This window comes from Paroedura picta, chromosome 13, assembly GCF_049243985.1.
Source record: "Paroedura picta isolate Pp20150507F chromosome 13, Ppicta_v3.0, whole genome shotgun sequence".
Taxonomy (NCBI): Eukaryota; Metazoa; Chordata; class Lepidosauria; order Squamata; family Gekkonidae; genus Paroedura; species Paroedura picta.
In genome coordinates, this window is record NC_135381.1 from 9,400,474 (window position 1) to 9,416,548 (window position 16,075).

The 16,075-nt window shown below is 44.2% G+C and overlaps 1 protein-coding gene across 9 annotated transcripts in view; it reads right to left on the reverse strand.

Annotated features, from left to right (window-relative positions):
- HIC2 (HIC ZBTB transcriptional repressor 2) overlaps positions 1-16,075 on the reverse strand; it is a 97,972-nt gene that overhangs the window by 17,283 nt on the left and 64,614 nt on the right. For 4 of the 9 annotated variants that reach the window (XM_077309214.1, XM_077309218.1, XM_077309217.1 and 1 more), the window contains exon 3: positions 4,269-4,413. The exons of the other annotated variants lie outside the window; for them this stretch is intronic. The gene's annotated coding sequence lies outside the window, so the exon portion shown is untranslated. The remainder of the gene's footprint in view (positions 1-4,268; positions 4,414-16,075) is intronic. 9 annotated transcript variants of the gene reach the window in all.

Sequence of the window (16,075 nt, forward strand, 5' to 3'; positions counted from 1 at the left end):
AGCAGGACGGATAAATACAATGCATCTGTTACGAGGGACTCACATTTAAGCAATCTGCCATCGGCTTCTCACAAGGAAAGAGGACAGGTGTGTAAATTGCACCGGGGCTCTCGTAGGACGTTAACAAGACAGGGCACAAAAATGATTTCCAAAAGAATAAAAGGAGGACTAGTCTTTCAACAATTATTCACCGCGATGACTAAATGGAGCCTCATTCTTTGGAGGCAGTCTACCTCTGCAGGAGGGGAAAAAGCCATCAAGGGAGTCGGGGTCATCTTCGTGCAAGGCTTGCTTCTTTACTTACTTCATTTATTGACCACCTTGCTCGCCGAGACTCAATCGTTTAAATCAAATTCAAGCGTTTAAAGCAGATTGAAATAATTTAAGACCATGCGCTAAGAATATCCGTAACGACAAAAGAGAGCGGGCAGCCGTGATGCTCTGAAGCAGCAGAACAACGTCTGTGTCCAGCCCACATTTAAGTTTTATTTGAGGTAGAACCTTTCGAAGTGAGACTAACCACCCTTACAAGACAGTATTGCTAGGCTGGGCAGAATTCTGGTCCAATTCAGCAAGATTCTACTTAGGTCACTCTCTTAAAAACGCATGAGAGAGGGGTTGCTGGGGGGGGGGGCGCCCCTATGGATTCTAACCCCCTGTGCATTTTTTAAAGGATGAAACGGTGAGTCGATGGGAGGCATCGGCACAGACCTGGCACTCGGCAGATCTGACCGGCGTCTCAGGAGGCCCTGGTCGGCATTAGAAGCCAAGCAATTAACAGGACAGACGGGCAGGCAGGCAGGAGCTGCATCCGTGGGCTTGTGCTGACTCTGCTATTGCGAACGGGGGCTTTTTTCCCTTTCTGCAAGCGCAGGCAAAACTCTGGACCTCAAGGCAACATCGGAGAATGCTTCTCCGCTAAGATTACAGCGGAGCTGGGAGAGGCCGAGGAGCCGAGGGTTAGGGTCCAGTTGGGAGAAAACAGAATGCTCTTTCCAAGAATGCTGTTTCCAAGCACACACGATAATAAATGCATTCGGCCGTCCAAGGAAATTTCGCAGAGGAGGTGCCCTCTTAGCATTAGCACCCCTTTTCCCCTTCCAGGCATGCCTGCCAAAGCCCCCCACCCTTAATATCACCTATCCTCAAGGCTTAATCCTGTCTACAACAATGAACCGCTGTGTCACTTCACATTCCTTATTTTAAAAGCCTAGGAGGAGTTTGCTGTTCATGGTTTTTTTTTTTTTAAGTTAGAAAAACAGGAGAGAAAACAGAGCATTCCACAACCACGTTATCAGTCCTTTAGAATGACAAACCTCATCGGAGGACAGAAAAAAATGAGGGAGGGGTTGTGCTCTGCAGAGAATGGTCATGTTCACATGTGCACAGGCTTGGGGGTGGGGGGAAAGATGCTCCCAGCCACAAGATTCTGGCCACCTTTAGGGAGCCGAAAAACAGAGCCCTAAAGTGATTTGAGCAGGGCATTTTTAAGACAGAGACTAGGGGTGGGGAGTGATGGGATTTACCAGGCAGGGAGCACCAGAAAATAGGGACCAGCCAGGCAAATAGGGACGGCTGAGGTACTTTGTACTTGGAGCTCCAAATCACGGCCTCCTCCTTTAAAAAGGAAGACAGAAATCGAACCCTCTCCCTTCAAAGCAAAACATTTTAAGCTTAGCAAGACATATAATGAAGGAGCAAAGCCAGGATTCTGGGCAGGGTGCACAGGCAGGAGAAGGCAGAGAGTGACATCCATTTAAGAAACAGACCCGGGCGAGCTAAATGATTATGCTGACGACAGAAGAAAAAAGGGAAGGCTTGCGAATACTCTGCCAAATTGGTTTGGCTTTGTTCCGCTTTCCTTACGCCCTCCTGGAAGAGTCATTTTCCACCCGCCGCAATGCCCAGGACGTTAGACAACGATGCCCGAATGTGCTTAGGAAGGAGTGTGGGGGGGACGGGACACATGCCATGGTCCATTCCCCCAGACCAAGACTGATCTCATGAGTTGGCTGAACAAAGAGATGGCCGGAAGGCCGGTTTTTGTGATGTGTACTTTCGGACACAGGGCATAGCGGAGGTCACAGACCAGGAAGTGTTTTTGTGCCCCCCCCCAGTTTGGGAGGGGCATGGCTCAGTGGCAGAGCATCTGCTTTGCATGCAGAAAGCCCCAAGTTCAGTCCCCCACCACTGCAAGACATTTAAAATGATGAGAGAGTAGATTATGTGGAAGACCTCTGTCTGAGGCCCAGGAGAACTCTGCCAGCCAGAGTAGACAATACTGGCCTTCATAAAACAATGGTCTGATTTCGAACAGAGCAAGTTACACGTGCCCTGCCAATTGGTTCCATAAAGCGGAAACGCTATTTTTAAAAGTGCAATCTCGGCGTTACGCATACCTGCCTTTGTAGTGGAATCCAGTAGCGTTTCAATCGTTTCCCAATCTTGCAAAAATCGCTAGAAAGGAAGCGATTTTTTCTGTGCTTGGTCCCGCCCGTGGCTGTCAATCAAACGAACAGCCAATGGGCGGTTGTTATCATGCTCCGAAAAAGCCCTTTTTCCTTTAAAGCACAGGTTTTTTTTAAAAAAAAGAAAAACACACGTTGCAACGAATATGCCTTGATTCTTCCTAATGTAGAGACTCATCTAGCTGGCGTGTGAGCTGGCGAGTCATCACCACGCTCCCCCGAGTGAAAAAAAATCCCCCCCCCCGCATGGGCGTGATTTTCGGCCGAAAATAAAGGAAACTTGCAAACGGGGCTGTGTTGTGCTTGGGGACTTAGGGGAGCTTTAAAACACTTCTGTGGAGGGACTGTAGCCGGAGAAACCTCGCTGGGTGAATGAAGCCTCGCTGGTTCGTTGCTTTCCGCTCGCTCCAAGGAAAAAAAAATGGCGATTCCTTCGCCGGAAGTTCAGAGGAGAGAGCCAGGGGGAGGGACTTTGTTGGAACCGCAACAATGGGAAGGCACAGGTCTTTTTCGCTAGTGTTGCAGATTGTTCGCAAGAGTGTAGCGCTTTTCGGAGGGTGAATCCACTTTTCCCAATTCCCCTTGAAGCGCTACAACGAATCACTTTTCGTGGAACTGTTGCAGGAGTGTTGCAGATTGTGTGCGATGTCTTGCAGAACTGCAAATTAGTAGCGTTTACAATTTGCAAGCCTTCTACTATATTAAAGTCGTGTGGAATGGACCTGTGTATCCAACCTTTGCTTGAAGACTGCCAGTGAGGGGGAGTTCACCACCTCCTTAGGCAGCCTATTCCACTGCTGAACTACTCTGACTGTGAAAATTTTTTTCCTGATATCTAGCCTATATCGTTGTACTTGAAGTTTAAACCCATTACTGCACGTCCTCTCCTCTGCAGCCAGCAGAAACAGCATCCTGCCCTCCTCCAAGCGACAACCTTTAACAATACTTAAAGTGGGACGTTGTGTCAGACATTCTACCTGTCCCTAAAGATTTTATTGTCCTAGCTGAGCAGACACCAGGAAAAACCTGGCCTACTGTGTCACTCAAGAGACCCTTCGTTCCCTTCACTGATGAAGAAGAAAGCAAGAGGAAATCCTGACCCAAGGAGATGCTTGCAGGTAATAACAATGCTTCCTCGGATCTTTCCCCTATTTGAAGAGGTACTTCTGAAAGAAGACCCAAAGTAACCAGTAATACCTCAAATGTTCATAACATACTTTAAAAAAAAAAAAGCATGCTGATGTCCAGAAAGGAAAGAGAATCAAGCTTCAGATTTAAGATAATCCCTGACACTCGTTGTCTAGAAGAAATCTGGACTCTCAATGGGGTGGCCAAACAGTGGCTCTCCCAGCAGCTGGCAGTGACTCATGGGAATCGTAGTCCATGCACCCCTGCCATAGGGGGATCCAACGAAGAGCCGTCTGCAAGCCTGACCTCACCCATCGTTAAATACGTGAGCATTCTGAATAATTCACAAGACATCGCTAGCCATTCAAACCAAGCCAACATACGGGAGGAGCTGAGCGGCTAAACTACTAACAGAGCAGACCACACGAGGAGGTTTTACGGGAGGAAGGGAGGGGAAAGCTTAAGGAAGCCTCAAAATCTTCCAATCCAGGGAAGCGAGTACAACATGCTGACAATTTGGGAGGGGGGAGGGTTACAAAAAAAAAAGCGGACGGCTGCACAATTTCATCAAAGCGCAGGCGGGGGGGGCGGGGAGGGAGGACCACGGCCATCCTGCGTGAGCATCGAGACCTGGAGCGTTAGAATGCAGGTTAAACCGCTGTTGCCGCTTACCATGACAGGGACATTGGGCTAAAGGCACCTCCATCCAGTGCTGCCCGACGTGCCCGATACATCCCATGATGTTCCATTGAAATCACAACAGGCCATCAATAGAACGCGGCTGTACCGATGTGGAAGGGAGGCCCGGCAGGAATCACTGTTGAACGCAATTAAGAAAGGGCAATCAAAATTGAAACATCCGTTTTAAGGAAAAGAAAGAAAAAAGACACAGAGCCACCTAGGATACCGACTCAGCGGGGCCAGGCATGAGCAAATCCTTCTCAGGGCTTCGGAAAGGGAAGGAGGTGGGCTAGGGCCCGCACTTTAGGCCACCCTGGAAAAGATGACTTGGGCAGGGGGGGGAGGTATTTAGAGGGGAGCAATGTCACAAGGGTCACAAGGCACCGGTCCGGTTCGTGGCCCCCTGGTGCGCCCCTACAGGGGCACAAAGCTGTGTTGCATGCACAAGTAAAATATTCCCGAAGAGAAGAAGAGTTGTTTTTTATACTTTTCACTACCCGAAGGAGTCTCAAAGCGGCTTGCAATCGTCTTCCCTCCCTCTCCCCACAACAGACCCCCGGAGAAGTAGGTGAGGCTGAGAGAGCCCTGATATTACTGCTCTGTGAGAAACGCCCTAATCAGGGCTGTGACGAGCCCAAGGTCACCCAGCTGGCTGCATGTGGAAGAGCGGGGAATCGAACCCGGCTTGCCAGATTAGAAGCCGTCCGCTCTTAACCTCTACCCAACGCTGGCTTTTAAGGTCTTAAAAGAGCTTGCATGCTCAGTCAACCTTGGCGACCATTCTAAAAATCCTTCTGTCTCACATGTGCTTCCCCCCCCCCATAAGTTGCTTTCCCCCTTGGCGCTGATTCCACAGGAAAGACCATCTTTCCAAGGTCTGTTTTTGACATGTTCTTAGGAACACTTGACATTTCTTTCGTAACCAGGATTAACTGCAGGAGGAGAAGTAACACATTACACATTGTGCTGTAGTTTCCCCGTTCCAATCTCTTCCCCTGAATCAGCATTTGACCACCCCACCCCCCCTTTTCTGTAATAAAGGAATACTATTCTTTAAACTTCATGGAACGTGCACAGTTCCATTCTGAATAACTAGCAAATCCCACAGGTTATACTTGTCCACTCATTTTTTCCATCCGAAACACACACGGATCTAGTTCTGAAAGTCCTGCTCGCCTTGCATTTTGTGGCTCATAATGGCCTAGGTTTCATTGAGAGGAAGCTGATATAGTCGAACAGTTCTCCCTATGAACAAAAACAAATCCCCAAGTAGAAAAGAAGGCCTTAGAGGGAAAGGTAGCCTTCTCCCTAATAAGCTAGCTTTCTATTGTGCAAGGAGATGTTTAATGGAGGAGCATTGTGTTGCTTGACACCTCCCACTCTCAGTTAACTACATCAAGAAGGGGTGCAAACCTGGGCACAGGTTTACCAGCTCAGAGAGAATTCTGTTTATGCAGTCTACACACTACTGAGAAAAGATCACCGTAGAGGATAAACCTTTCAATGCATCTGGAAATAGATTCAGATTCGGAGTACCTTTATTGGCTTCTGGAAATACAGACCTCATTATAGGAACGCTAATGAAAAGAAAAAACAAACAAACAAATAGAAATGCATTTCTGAAGTCAGTCCCTGAAACCACTGGAGAGTTTGCAGGAAGTGACAAATTCAGAACGCACACTTATGAGTGGAAGTCCTGATTTACAGCTCAGCTTAACTGTAAATCCACTAAAGCAGCACTCGTAAAAACTTTTCGGTCTCACTAAACTCAACCAACATTCCCTTCAGTCAAGACTTTCCCAGATGCCGCTTGCCCATCCTTTTCATCTGATAATACTGGATTATTTCATAAGAATGTTGTATCTGCTTGATTTATACCCTACCCTCCTCCTTCAGTTAGGAGCCCAAAATGGCTTACGGCATTCTCCTTTCCTCCCTTTTATTCACAACAACCCTGTGAGGTAAGGTTAGACTGAGGAGGCAAGCTTCCATAGGAGAGTGGGGATTCGAAACTGGGTCTTCCAGATCACAGTTCACGACTACACCCCGCTGAGGAGTTACAAAAAGCACTCATTTGGTTGAGGTCAATCCGAACCACTGCTTCCCACTGACCCCCCCAAGCCTCCCTCTGACAATCATTACAGGTCTGCCCAAACCACTGGGCTTCAGTACGAGTTAATTAATGTTTCTAGTATTCTGCTGTTCGACAATGTTTATTACTCTCATTATCTTGTTGTTATTGTTACTGTTGCTGCCACATCACTAGAAACTGAGTTAATTGTATTGTTCCCGTTTCATGTAAACCGCCCTGAGCCTTCAGGGAGGGCGGTATATAAAATAAATAAATAAATTCTCTATAGAAACAACACCAGCTGACGCAGAGTATCAAAATGTTATCGCTGACTGAAATGGTTAAGCACAAACATGGGCAGAAAGAGACATGCCTTTCTCAACTTTTTTACCATTGAGAAACCCCTGAAACATTCTTCAGGCTGTGAGAAACCCCAGAGTAGCGAGATCGTAAAAAATACGGTTGGGAAGCAGAGCTGTGGACACGCCCACCCAGGGACCCTCCCCTCCCCACCCCCTCCAGGCTCATGATTGGCTATCTGGGAAGGGGGTGGGTCGGCATATAGTCATATCACCTGAAAAATGTTTAACAAATTTAAAAAATATATTAACAATTAATTACCTTTAGGATGCTTAGGGCTGATCCTGCGTTGAGCAGGGGGTTGGACTAGATGGCCTGTATGGCCCCTTCCAACTCTATGATTCAATGATTCTACCTCCCACCCATTCAGAAAATCCTTCCAGAACGGTCAAGAAACCCCAGGGTTTCCTGAAACCCCTGTTGAGAAAGCCTGACAGTGTAACAAGAACTAGCAAAATCCATGACTTCTTGTCCACACTTTTTTCTCTGAACTCACAATGTATATCTGGCAATGTAAAGGATCATTTATTATTTGAATTTTAACAAACACACAGAGGAATAATGTTTCTAACGCTCAAGGATGTTTATTAACCACTGCTTCTGCAGAATATTCAAACTATTACGAGTCTCCAAGAGGGATTTCCATGGCAGAGGAAAAGCAGAGCTTATGTGCTTTGAAGCTACCATATGGTCAACAAAATCCAAGTTGAGATGTGGTGGTTAGAATGCTGGACAACGAAGACCAGGGTTCAAATGTCTACTCTAACATGAACGTTTGCTCCAGCGCATTCTATTCGTTCCTTGCATCCTGTGTTTAGCTGAAAACAAACCAACAAATCCTCTTTTAAAAGGACGCAAAACAGGAACATTAAAATAAAATAAAATAAATGAAACAGGGCCCTCTGTGACATGAATGTCTCTGCCTACCTTTCATAGTTTGAATACTATTTAATAATTTTAAAAGTTAATACTAATAACTTTAATAATCATCACTGTTAATTTCTGCTTCTATCTCAGTTGCTTCTTTAGTAGCTTGATTTTTCAAGAAAAACCCAGTACACTGCTTGAGGGCTATTTTGAGGACACAAAACATACAATGATAGTCCCCAAATGTAGTCCCTTCGTTTCAATAGCAAAATCTATTACAAGCCAGCTTGTAAGCGGGTGTGTTAGAGGAGGCCCTGGAGAGAGGAAATCCCACAAGGGAATATACAAATTTTCGCAAAACATTCCCACAAGCCCCACGGCAAGAGCAGCAGAATGAACCATCTGGAGTCCTCCCTGGCCTGGGTGAAGTAATGTGGTGCTGAAAATTTTCCAGAGACACAAACGTTATTTAAACAACGGTTGATTTATTGACTCTCCTTCTCCCCACTTAATATTTCCATTTAACTGCTTTGGACTATTGATAAAACTCGAGAGGTATTTATAAATACGTAAAACTACCCTGGCATTTTCCTTTCCTTCCAGTTTGGTTTCGTAAATATGAGTCAAATGAACACACTGAAATCAGATCCAAATGGATAGTACGACATCGGGAAATTTTCTTGGGATAGCACATGACCACAGGCACATACCTGAAAAGAACAGCTTTGTTGTTGTTTTCTATATCTATATGTAAACACAAATGTATGTATATGTGTATGTGTAAGTATATGTAAACACATATACATTTATATATACATTTATATGTGTGTGTGTGTGTGTGTGTGTGTGTGTGTGTGTGTGTGTGTATAAAATCATACACACTTTGGTTCCATCCCACCAAGACGGGCGCAGCACACACACGAAGCTACCAAAAAGAATACCCTTTTTAAACACTTCAAAAGGACATGTCTTGTTTGACCAACTAATATAGCCTTTCTCGCCATTGAAAACCCCCTGAAACATTCTTCAGGCGTCAAGAAATCCCAGAAGTGGTACATTCGTGCAGAATCTGATTGGGAAGCTGAGCTGTGGACATGTCCACCCAAGGCCCCTTCCTTTCCCACTCCTTCGAGGCTTGTGGGACCCATCTGCTCACTTCGTTTACATATTAAAAATAAAAAATAATTAACTTATACCCATTTGGGAAACCCTTCCAGGACCCGGATGGATGGATAGATGGATAGATGACAGATAGGCAGGCAGATAAGAGTCCAATGAAGAAAACAGAAACAATTGATGCCTGTGGGGAAAGAATCTTTAATATTTGTGAAACCCCAATGTGTTTTGTGTCAAGCTTCTTCAGGGGGGGATCTCACTGCAATAATGTAGGGAAAAATATTCAATACATAATTGTACACAATTAAAATACATTTAAAATATTCAAATATAAGAGCTCCTTCAGTTTAATACTTGCAAATGGACAGTAACATTCTACTGCGAATCTGAAGGTCAGCGATTTTCGCCTACTTCATCGGCAACTTCTAAAATTAATTGTAATTGGGTAATATGATTATTATGTATAAATAAGGTGTCTTATCAAGTACATTGATATGTCACATTATACTCTGTCTGTGCTCTGCGGATCAGTTCTATATATCCTTTAAATTTATTTTAAATGTATACCATTATAAAAGTTTATTATAACATTATTACAGTGCTCTCCCCCTGAAGAAGGTTGACCTGGGGTTTCAATTCTTTCCCTAATTCCTTCATGGAACTGCGTCGACCATTAGGAAGATTCTTTTGTTTCATTCATCATTTTCCCCAGTGGCTCTTTTGCTGTTGGTTTTGTAAATTCATTTGGACCATGTATCTATGCCATTCTGTTTTTATGCGCAAGATCCTGTTTATCATTTACATATAATGCCGATGTATTGATGCGGCAATAAAACTGAACTCACCCATGCAGAAGGGCAACGGAACAGAAAACGGCAGAAAGTTAAAAAGAAATCTCAGCACTGAATCTATGCCTGAATCCACTCTGAAAGCCAAACAAATCATTAAATGTTTAAAACTGTTTCTTCAGCTATTGCCCTGTTCCACGCAATTACCCCCACACGCATTTTTTACATTCCCTCCTCTGGCTTCCAAAACACTTCAAAATGATATTTATGAAGACCTAAAATGATATTTATGAAGACCTATAAGAGAAACCTACTTGCTCAGACTGTGGAACCTGTAGTTTGTAGAAAGAGTAGACCTCCAGGTTGGGTGACTCAAGCTAGGATCGTAAAACTTGTACAGAATCAACGGATGGTGTTTTTATTGGACGGTACACCGGTCATAAACTTTTAGTAGGTTGCAGTGGTTTAAGAGCAATCCCGTCTCCTCTTCTTTCCCCCCTGAGAGATTCCAGTAACAGACTGGGTGTCGTGAGAATGGCCTGTTAGTTGAAAAACCAATGCATAAACATAGGTATTTGAAAGAAGGGTAATCACCCAATTAAAGAAATTTAAGTCTATTAACAGCATGAGCTCTTCTAACCTCTCTTTTTTTTAAACAAAGAAAGCACAGATTTGAACAATGAATTTATTTGCAAGATCTGAACAAGGTTCTAATTATATGATATTCTGGAGGTTATTAATTTGTGTGTAAAGCAGCCTTTCTCAACTTTTTTACCACTGAGAAACCCCTGAAATATTCTTCAGGCTTCGAGAAACCCCCAAAGTGGCACAATGGTGCAGAAGATAATTGGGAAGCAGAGCTGTGGACACGCCCACCCAGAGCTCCTCCCCTTCCCACCCCCTCCAGGCGCACCACTGGCCATTTTGGGAGGGGGGGGGAGCAGATCAACATTACCATGTATCGTTATATCACCTGATAATTTTTAAACAAATGTAATATTTTTATATTTATAAAATGAAACTTAACTCCCACCTATTTGGGAAACCCTTCCAGGGCCATCAAGAAACCCCAGGGTTTCACAAAGCCCTGGTTGAGAAAGTCTAGCAAAAGCTGCCATAAAATCACAGCTGGTTTACGACAAACCTGCATGGTTTTCAAGGCAAGAGACTAACATAGCTTGCCACTGCTTCCTCTGCGTAGCAACCCTGGTCTACCTTGGTGGGCTGCCATTTAAATATGCAACTTCCAACATCTGACAAGATCGAGGTACCCAGGGCTAGGGCCGTCCCAGTAGGAACATTAATTCACAGGGTTGCCCTAAGTCAAAATCTGACAGCACATAAAACATACAAAGATAACTGGTGCTGAAGGGTCCATTATGAAAGAGGCCTCCCCTTCCTGCCTGAGAGTGGGGAAGGAATGCCTCTTCTCCTAAGACAGTGCCCGCCACCCGCACTTTTTCATAAGGATATACACTAAAAATGGTTCTCTTATTAAAAGTGCCATTGCAAAACTTGCAGCTCTCATCCATTAAAAATGGTTTTCAGTTGTTTAATCTATGCCGTGATGGTGACTACGAGGTGTGTCCCTATTGGAACTTATTGGGAAAACGGGAGAAACCCCCACTAAACAATGCCACCATCTTCCTCGGCATAATTTAGCATGAAGGAATGTCTGGTTTTCTGTTTCCCGGCAGTAACTGGAATGGGATCTGCACTGTGGCCTTGATGCATCCATTAGGAGCAGCAGTGCTTCTATGAGAATTTCCAAGGAAATTGTCTCTGGCAATAGATGACGAGGAGCAATTTAGAAGGCAGAGAGGCCCAATACTTCCAGGATGACCATTTTTGTGTCCTGTCTACGATTGTCAGCTCCAGGTTTGGAAATTCCTGGAGATCTGGTGGGTGGAGCCTGGAGAGGGTGGGATTTGGGGAGGCAAAGGACCTCAGCAGGGTATAATGCCATAAAGCCCACCTTCCAAAATGGCCATTTTCTTCACGGGAATTGCTCTCTGCAGCCTGGAGTTCAACCAGAATTCCGAGAGAGCTCCAGATACCACCTGGAGGTTGACAGTCCTAGTCCCATATAATTAATTCGTTCGTTCGTCTGTTCGTTCATATCATCCAATAAACATTTAATTTTTTAAAAAAGGGCACAGAGAGCAAGACTCATAAGGAAACTCTTACCGAGCAGGCTGGCCAGTGTAGGGAGAGGCAATCTTTCAACTGCAATGGCTCCCAAGCTATTACGGCTGTTGTGATTCAGCACTGTGTTACTTTGCACAGAACTGAGCCTCGTGCGGAAATGATGAGGCTGTACTTTTAGAATCTCAGCTCCAAATCTCCACTCGGCCACGGAAACTTGCTGGGAGACCTTGGGCCCATCAAACACTTAAGCTGCTTCCCAGAGTTGTGAAGTTAAAAGGGATAAAATGGGCTTTAGATGAAGCCCAATAAAAACAGCATCTCCAAGCCTTGTGGCCCCTACTAACAATAATTGTCTCTCGACGCCATGCAGCTCCCCCTTATTACAATTAGCTGTCTGTCAATGCCAATGCGGATATTGTAGCTACCTGAGTGCCACACTGCAAGAGTCAAAGTGGTTTTGAATCCCGGAGGTCTTCTTCCATAATCAATCAGCTAGCCCTAAAGGGGCCGTAAGACCCCTTTGTGTCAGAATTTCATATCTCCAGCTTGCTTAGCCAGCTGCTACTGCCCCTACTATTAAGAGGCAATGACTCCATTGAGGGGAACTATCTAACAAGACAGTGCTGCTCAAAGAACTGAAGGAATCTAGGTGGCTTTTAAAATGGATGCTCTTTCATTAACTTTCCTTCACTACATAAACAATGACTTAAACTGACTTATGGTGATTGTATGAATGAATGACCTCCATAACGTCCGGTCATTGACAATCTTGCTCAGGTCTCACAAACTGAAGGCTTCCTTTACTAAGTCAATCATCTACTGTTGGGTTTTAATCTTTTCCTGATGCCTTCAACTTTTCCTAGCATTATTGTCTTTTCCAATAAGTTTATCCTCATGGCATGATTGAAGTACAATAGCCTCAGAGCGGTCAATTTTAGCTTCTAGGGAGACTTCAGGCTTGATCTGATCTAGAACCTACTTATTTGTCTTTTCCCCTCCCTTCTTGAACTAGCAATTGCAGTTCTAGGTCAGCTCTGATGAACGGACTTGCCACACACACTGGGGGGTCTAGCAATAAGTGTATCTGTGATCCCACTGATGTACAGAAATTGGCTCCCCAGCTTCCTTACCAGCATCTTTGGAACTCACTTCTGCTTTACTGTTTTTCCTGGGCAAAAAACCCAGCAAATTTCAGAAAGCCTTTTGCATTGACAATCTGTTCCACCCGTCCCATTTCAAGGCAAGCTCTCCGGAAATCAGTCAGAATTTTGCTATCAACACGAACTGGAGCATCGAAAATGGTTAAAATACAGACTACTTAAAAAAAAAACCCACAGAATCATGAAAAAGACTACATTTCTATCCAAAGGACCCAAGGCAGATTACCAAAAACAAAACAAACAAACAAAAAACCCAAGACAAATTTAACATACAACTGAAATCAAACTAAAAATCAACAGAGGTTAAAGTTAAGATCGAAACACGTTCTCTTGCACTTGTAATGGCCTTTAACTCCTCCATTAAAAGAACCACGAACAAACAATAGCTGTAAAACAGTAATAAGATTCTCAGTAGGATACTTATAAAAGCTTCCTTAAGGATCATAAAGGAAGACCTTATAATTTATATGCTATTTTGCAGAACGTGCTTTTTGCCTTGTATCTGTTCTAAGAGGTACCTTGTTTTGTTTACTTGGTATATTTATATCACACTTTTTCCGACAGTTGTCGCCCAAAGTGGCTTGCATCAACTGAGAGAAAGAAAAAGACACAGCTGTCTCCCCTATTTCGGGGGAGAACACTGAAAGAATCAATCCAATTCAGACATTCCAAGCATCACATTCTCGGAAGCAAGCTGGCAATCCAAAAATGCGATTGGGCTGGAACTAACTATGCAGGACTGTTAAAAAGGGAACCTGTTTTTTGCCCAAACTTCAGGTGATTCTGTCACTCAATCCCCTTTGAGCAACTGAAGACTCACTGGCAGTCTTCAAGCAAAGGTTGGATACACACTTTTCTTGGATGCTTTAGGATGCTTAGGGCTGATCCTGCGTTGAGCAGGGGGTTGGACTAGATGGCCTGCATGGCCCTTTCCAACTCTATGATTCTATGATTCTAATACACCTTTCAAGGACTGAAGGTCTGCTAATATTATGCATTTGGTAGTGTAGAACCTTACCATCATTATGCCTTCGTATCTTCATTTATGGGATTCCTTTTGGACAAGCACCAGAATTTTTCAGAATCCAATACTTTCAAGAAGTGGAAAATGAATTTGGCATTTTGCTGACCAAAAGACACAGCAATCCTCTGCCATAAAGCCAGGCAGATACGTTGGAAGAACTGCTGCTTTCATTCCAAGGACAGCCGAACCGTTATGAAAAAGGGAATGTAACATTTCAGCTGAATAGGATGGAAATGGCAAAACTTGGATAAGTCTGTTAACTGGTGCTTTTCTAAAAAGAGGTGATATTGGATCTGGTTAATGGAGAAGGGGCCTTCTTTTAAAAATTGTCTTTTTATAAAGGACCATAGTTTTACCTTAATTTTCTGTAGAAAGGAAATGAAAAAAATAAAAAGAGGGTGAAAGAACCATATTTTATTTTAAATCACTGGAGCAGGGAGGTAACCGCCAAAACAAAAACAAGCCAAAAACAAAAAAAAAATTGTCACAATTTCTCAGTTTCCCCCTTACTCTAATCATTTCGCGTTCTTTGCCGATGAAACAAGTTCTCTGAAAGAGACCTTAAGAACGCCTTGCGAAGGCCGGGTCCGGAGAACCCTTTTCTTTTAAAAAGGTTATAATTACACTGAAATCATTAGAATATTCACAAAAACCTCCCTTTGAAAGCAGCTCAGCATGTGGGAGGGGAGGATTAAGATTCAGTATCCCATGAAGGTTTCCAGTCTTACACCACAATATCAAAGCTTCCAATACTATGAATTTCTAGTGTTTCCTGTAGGCTTCGCGCATCAGGAGGCTCCATTTGCGAGCCGTGGTTTTGTATACGGATGGAGGCCTCTTTGAAAAGCATTCAGCAGCAAGAGGATGGGAGCAGATTTGGAAATACGCCAAGTGGCATGTCAATAACACACACAGAGACAAAAACAAAAAAAGAATTTATTTTAAACGTTTGTAACTCACACTGTTAAATTCTTAAAGAAACAAACAAACATCCAAGGGGTGGGCTCATGATTCTCTTTATATACAAATAAAACTTATAAAAGCACAGCAGCAGGCAGCCTAGTTTCCTATTAAAACAGCAGCAGTTAACACGACAGCATCTCAGATCCTAAAAACAGAGCGAAGAATTTTTTTTAATTGGAAGGGGGCAAACGCTTTCCCCACAATTGGGAATCCAACCTTCCAGCGACTGCGGAAGATCTATGATTTATGAATGGCCTCCCCTACGAGCAAATATTTACAAAGAAGCCAGGAAATGGTTAAGTTAACTCTGTTCCTCGACATGCAAGGCATGCTGAAGTTTTAGGAACTTTCTGAGGCTACATCTGGTCTCTTTTTACATTGGAAGATGTCATGGGTTGGAGGAAAAGGTTGCAGGAAGCGCAAAGTTTACTGATCAGAAAATGGGAACTGCCCTCTCTTGCCGGAGAGACACAAGTTAAGTGATCTGGGTCAAAATCCTGAAAATTAACTGGGCTTCGCTCACAGGTCTGATATACTTCCTAAGGCAGGGGTAGTCAAACTGCGGCCCTCCAGATGTCCATGGACTACAATTCCCAGGAGCCCCCTGCCAGCGAATGCAGGATCAACGCAGGATCAGCCCAAATCAGAGTTCAGTTCCCCTGGAGCAGGGGTAGTCAACCTGTGGTCCTCCAGATGTTCATAGACTACAATTCCCATGAAAATGCTGGCAGGGGCTCATGGGAATTGTAGTCCATGAGCATCTGGAGGACCACAGGTTGACTACCCCTGCCCTGGAGAACATGGCTGCTAAGGTGGAGTCTAGGACCTTAAAACCTGCTGAGCTCCCTCCCCCTCCCTTCTCCAAACCCGACCCTCTCCAGGTTCCATTCCCAAATCTTCAGGAATTTCCCAACATGGACCCAGCAACCTTACTGACAAGAACAGGGCCTTTTGGGTGGTGGCACCCTCACAGTGGAAAGTGCTTCATAGAAACAAGCCACAGTCATTGCTTGGGAACATTCAGGTGGCATGTAAAAAACCCCCACCGTATTTTGGCAAGAGTTCTGTGGCTCCTACTTGAAAACAGCACTGCTAATTGCAGAAATCCCCTCAATTGTTTTATGGGGTTAAGATTCTTTTTTTCAAGCCAGTTTTATATTATAGGTCTTGAGCATTTTAAAAGGTGCCTTGGGGGGATTGTTTTTGGGCCGCAAAGTCAAGATTTGAAATAAATCAAAAACAAACATTTGGTTGGGCGCAGAGTGACTTTAAGGGGAGGGGGCGGACACAGCCCTGGGGCG